Source organism: Simochromis diagramma, unplaced genomic scaffold (assembly GCF_900408965.1).
Source record: "Simochromis diagramma unplaced genomic scaffold, fSimDia1.1 OVJJ01000516.1, whole genome shotgun sequence".
NCBI lineage: Eukaryota > Metazoa > Chordata > Actinopteri > Cichliformes > Cichlidae > Simochromis > Simochromis diagramma.
In genome coordinates this window covers 2,081,417-2,087,416 of record NW_024386938.1, presented here as the reverse complement: position 1 = coordinate 2,087,416, position 6,000 = coordinate 2,081,417, and positions in this window count along the sequence as shown.

Below are 6,000 nucleotides of genomic sequence, written 5' to 3'. Positions count from 1 at the left end.
ACTAATTTGCTGTTACTAATGTTAAATCCTCCCAATTCTTTCGATCTTTGGGCTGAAGGAAGGACAATACTCTGTGTATCAATGCTCAATCAACAATCTTTTATGCCATACAATTCAACACTTTATGAGCATAAACCATCCGGATGGGGAGACATGCATGTAGAGGATCACAGCAAATCTCAAACTGGTGGAGGGTTACTCAAACTCTTATAGCCTCTAGTGGCCCCCACCTAGTCATAAAAGCCTAAACATTCACATTCTTTCTCTCACATAAGTTATGACCTTGGCTCCTTGTTTTTCTGCTCCCAACAAGGTGGTGGGGTGAACCTCCTGTGGAATGTGCTCTGTCTCCTCTGCTATCAGAGCACCAAGGCCCTGACTCTCTGCACACAATATTCTCTTCTTAACTCAGCAGTATAGTGCATCATAAAACAATATCATCCATTCACAATAAATCAACAGTCTAATGTAATACAAATCAGTTTAACAAATGTAATAGTTATCACCTTCTTCTAATTCAGGAAAATAATGCAAACTAAAACTGCATAATAATTTCACAATCATTAATCAGGGGTATAACATGGCATAAGATAATATTATAATCCCACACTAAACATCAAACAGGATTTACATGTTTTCAGAAAACAACACATTTTAAATTCTCTCCACACTTCTGAGCTGTAGTGTAGATTTGTAGATCTATTATAGAAGATGATATAGAAGTATGAGGACAGGGAGACACTGTTAAAACGTTATGAGCTGTCTTGCTGCAGAGAAAGTGGAGTCTGTCATCCTTGAAATGCTCCCTAGATAGGCAGCTGGCAGGACTGAACGATGCTCTGCCTCTGTGGTCAAGTACAGACATAGGCCTTAAGCAACCATGAGCCACTGATGAGCGTGACAGATCAGGAAGCATGCATGAAGTGGACGTGTTAGGGAGAGTTTGCCATCAGAGTGAAAACACTCCAACTCAGTTTTTGATGATAGACACAACAAAAAGATCCTGATCAGTTACAGACACATGTACACAAAACACACTACTGTTTAAAAGTTTGGAGTCAGCTTGTTTGGATCCCTGCACTCTTCTGTGACAGTGTGTGAGTGTGCCTTCAGACAGCCTGCAGTACCTCTGCCCCGTCTCCTGGAGCCCACAGTGTTTATCCTGGATTCATAACTATCTGCAAATAATCCTGTGAAACTTTACCACATAACAGTGCACTTATGTAGATATTTCACTAAATCTCATTCGTTACTTATGATAAATGTTACCAGTGATTGTTTATATTTCTTTACATTTCCGATAATTTAGTAAAACATAAAAGAGAATTTCACTGTTGTGAGAAAATAAGACGTTTCTAATTCACTTCAGACTTTTGAGCTGTAGTGTAGATTGCAATGACGGTGTATGTCACGGTCCTGGGTCGGTGACCCAGCGTTTTCTGTTTCGTATTGTTAATCTTTGATTTCTTGATGTCTTTGTTTGTTCGTAGGTTTTGGTTCTGTGTCAGTATCGGGTCTGAGTTTTCCAGGTGTCCCTTTTAGTTCAGTGTCAAGTCTGTGTCTTGAGAATTGTCTCTTGTTTCCTGTTTTACTTTGAAGGTTCATGTCTGATGTCAGTGTATTCCGTTTTGCTTCCCCGGTCTCGTCTTGTCAATTACTCCCAGCTGTGTTCTTTTGTGTGTATGTAAGTCATGTCTACTCGTGTACTAGTTGCTGGTCTGTGTGTGAGTCAACTGTGAACCTACTGTGTATTCTCTGTGTGTTTTCCCTGCCGTCCACCTTCCTGTGCCTCTGCTCACCTTCCCTCATGTTCGTGTTCATGTTTGCTGTTTAGTTTTTCTCAGTTCAGATTATCTTTAGTTCCGTTTTGCCATTTTTCACCTTGTGCTTTATTTTTACAATAAACTACCTTCACATCTCAGCGAGTGCCTGCACTTGGATCCTCATTTATTTCCTCCACACGGCTCATCCCATGTGACAGTGTATGGTTATGATATAGGAGTACCAGGACAGGGAGCCACTGTTAAAAAGTCATGAGCTGTGTTGCTGCAGAGAAAGTTGTTCACTCTGGTGGTTCTTTGAGTTTCTAAAAGTTGAATGGGATGCAGTCTTCCCCTCTGTGGAACCAGGTCCCAGTTTGAATTCAGAACACAGACACTCTCTTCTTCTAAGATTAGACACAAAACTCTCTTCTTTAATAAATATTTATTTATAGTTACAGATCAATCAGCTGTCCGTGACCCATCCTTACAGGCTACAACTGCTGGTTAACCTGCCATCATGCACTGAGCACTTCTGCTCCACTCTTGTCTTTCCCTCTGAGTGAATTAAAATATCACGACTGCATCTCAGTAACATTTTTTCTGTGCTCTCCCATCAGGTGTCAGGTTTCTCCTGTTAAAAGGGAGTTTTTCCTCCTCACTGTCCCCAAGTGTTTGGTCTGAGAGGATTGTTTGATCTATTACTGTAGGGTTTTTACTTTATAATATAAGACAATTGTTATTGGTGCTATGTAAATCAAATGGACTAAAATTCAACTTGAATGTGACTCCTAATCAAACCTAAAGTCATCCCAACCAATGTGAACATTCAGCACAATAAAATACGATGAAATCAACCACGCTGGCTACATAGAAGCAAAAGCAGCAGCTTCTTCCTGAGGTCCTCCTCAGCTCCACACCCACCAGTGGAGGCGCTGTTTAACAACCAGCAGCTGTTATACTTAGTTTATAATTTTATAATTTCATTATATGAAAATAAACTGTTTGAAAATAAGCATTTTAAAAAAGATTGTTTCGTTGTTGATTGTTTCATTGTATGGTTTATTCTTTATGTATGTAAGTTCTTAAACTGCATACATGTATATATGAATGACTCACTCATATGCTGACATGTTAGCGTACTGAGAACCTATTTCTCATATGGACACATTACACTTTTACGTTTCCTCACCTCATACATCATCTAATACAATGTTAATATTTTGTGAAGCAATGATGAATTTATTTCTTTATTCTATATAACTAGAAAAACACTAGAAAATCCAAGGAGCTGGTGGTAGACTTCCACAGGCACAAACATCCTCAACTGCAACCGCTTAACATCCAAGGTATGGACATCGAGGCTGTGGACAGCTACAGGTACCTTGGTGTTCATCTGAACAATAAACTGGACTGGACTCACAATTCAGACGCCCTCTACAGGAAAGGGCAGAGCAGGCTGTACCTGCTGCGGAGACTCAGGTCTTTTGGAGTGAGGGGCCCACTCCTGAAGACCTTCTATGATTCTGTGGTGGCCTCAGCCATCTTTTACGGTGTGGTCTGCTGGGGTGGCAGCCTCTCAGCCGGGGACAGGAAGAGACTGAAAAGGCTGATCAGTAGGACCAGCTCTGTTCTGGGATGCCCTCTGGACCCAGTGGAGGTGGTGAGTGACAGGAGAATGGTGGCTAAGCTGTCATCCCTGTTGGACAACATCTCCCAGCCCATGCAGGAGACTCTGACAGCACTGAGCAGCTCCTTCAGTGGCTGCAGCACCCACAGTGTGGGACGGAGAGATTTCACAGGTCTTTCCTTCCTACTGCTGTCAGACTCCACAACATGGTCTCTGCAGATGACCACACACATGCAGACAGACACACACACACATCCAATGCACAATGGTAACTTTCACCCTGTTTCACCCTGTGCAACATTACCAAGAGCAATTTTCTAACATAACAAAGTATTTTAATCTATTTTGTATAGTATGTTATTCTATTTTATCTTATTCTATTCTATTAGGTTTCTTTGTACTCTCTGCCGTGACCAAAACATTTCTCACATGTGGAACTAATAAAGGTTTATCTTATCTTATCTTAAATAAAGCTATTGTCTCCAGCAAGATAGGCAGAGTTTCTAAAACTGTGTTTCTCTGTTTCCTGGCCCTTTGACTGTGAGGTCTTAATGCATTATAATATAATATTATCTATTATTATTAATTAATATAACTGCTGCAAATGTTTAAGGTTGGTTTCACCTTTATATTTTGTTTAATCTACAGTAATGCATCATATTTTATAACGTCACATATTTGTAATCTGGCTGTCCTATGAGGCAGCCTCTGTTTCTACCTGTTCAGGTAAAGTAGAATCACTGCGGCTATCACCACCTAAGAAAAAGATGATATGTGTGTCCTCATAAGGATAAAGAACTGCGTTGGTGTGTGGGACTACACCCTATAGGTTTACAATGTTAAATGATAATTATGAGACAATGCAGTTCAGGTCATTTTACAGAGAAACGTGAAAGTAATATAACAAGTAATGTAATGAATTACTTTCTCCTGGGAGTAATTACTGCATCACTTTTAAGAAAGCAGTTCTGTGTAATATGTGTAGTACATGACTTTTTTGAGTAATGACCAACACTGATCACATAAATGCATAAATGTAATGCTTTTGCTGCTTAGCGATAGTGGTGACTCTCAAAGCTCAGCCAGTGAGAGCCCAGTGAGAAATCACAAGGATCAATTAGGAATGAAATCAATAAATGATATAAATAATGGAATCAGAATCGCTAAACTTTTTTATTAATCCATGATCCCTTTGAGTTTCTTGGGTTTTCCTTTGATACTTCAAGAAGACGAGATCAAAATTCAAACTTCTCCAAACATTACCGAACACAGTGGGACTTTTTCTCAATGAGCGCATCCTGTAAAAGTGGTTATGTTGTAATATGGAGTGCTATGCCTATCTACTCATCATATTTGTACCCCGGCAACCCAATTTTCAGACGAATGTCAGTTTTTTATTTACTCATGTAGGCTAAAAAGATACATATTAACTCAGTCATAGTGCTAATTGTTACAGTTAAACAGGTTCTTCTGAAGCTCCCAGGTGTGCAAGTCAATGGACAAAGTATAGGATCACCATTTTTCCATGTTTCCTGTTCCCATCATATAAATGCACTGCTGTGCCTCAGAGAGATGTGCTTCTTTTCACTGTGAACTTCTGGGACGGCTGCCTCACTTAGCACCTCCTGCCTCAGAGCTAAAAATAGAGCAGACTGGAGCTCAAACTGAACGCCAACTCAGTGGAATCAGGACAGATACATGAAAGCATAAACACAGCAGCTGAGGAAGAAGGATGCGTGGGTGCATGTTATGTGCAGATATGCTTCCCTTATCTATCCAAGCCTATGTTTGTGAGGAGGACATTTGTTAAACTCTAGCAGACAGTGCTTCTTGTCTGTCCTTCATATGTACTAGAGAGTTCTCTCCTGAAATGTACAGCCATTACTCACCGGTCTTAAAAAAGTGCTGCTGTGTTGCTTTTAGATTCAGAAAATCAACTTTCTAGAATATTCAAAGGCGGTTCTTTTACAACAGAATTTATTTGTTCCTCAAATGAAAAACTAAAGGTTGAAAAGCACTAAAATGGCAGTTACCTGAGGCAGCAATTATTAAAAGATCATTAAAAACTTTTAAAAACACAGTTTCAGCGCAATGTAAACCTGAACTGAAATATTTCAGCGATCTCACTCATTCCCAGAAGAGCCTGGAGCCAAAGAAACACAATTTTTCTCCTGGACTTTGGACAGGAAAGGAAGTTTAATGAGATTGGCCTAAAATTTGAAAGAACTGTTGCATCAAGATTTGTTTTTTACCGTATCCAATAGTGTCAAAGACTTCTTTAAAAAGACAAGTGGGGATAATACTGAGGTGACACATAGAGGGCAGATATTCTAAATCCTGATGAGATTCTTTATTCCCCTTCAGCTCCCAAATAACTTGCCGCTACTTTAATTCCCAAAAATGAATAGTTAATGCACGTAGCAGTAAGTAATGGATGAAATGAGGTGGACATGACTTTTGGCAGTTTAAACTGCAGGCAGACCATTCTCAGTCATATTCACAGCTATGGGAAATTTATAATCACCAATTGATGCTACTTTCTAAAAGTTTAATTTTTAGATAATTTTTTTAAGGGTTACTATGGGGATGTCAGTTTTTCTCATCAAACCT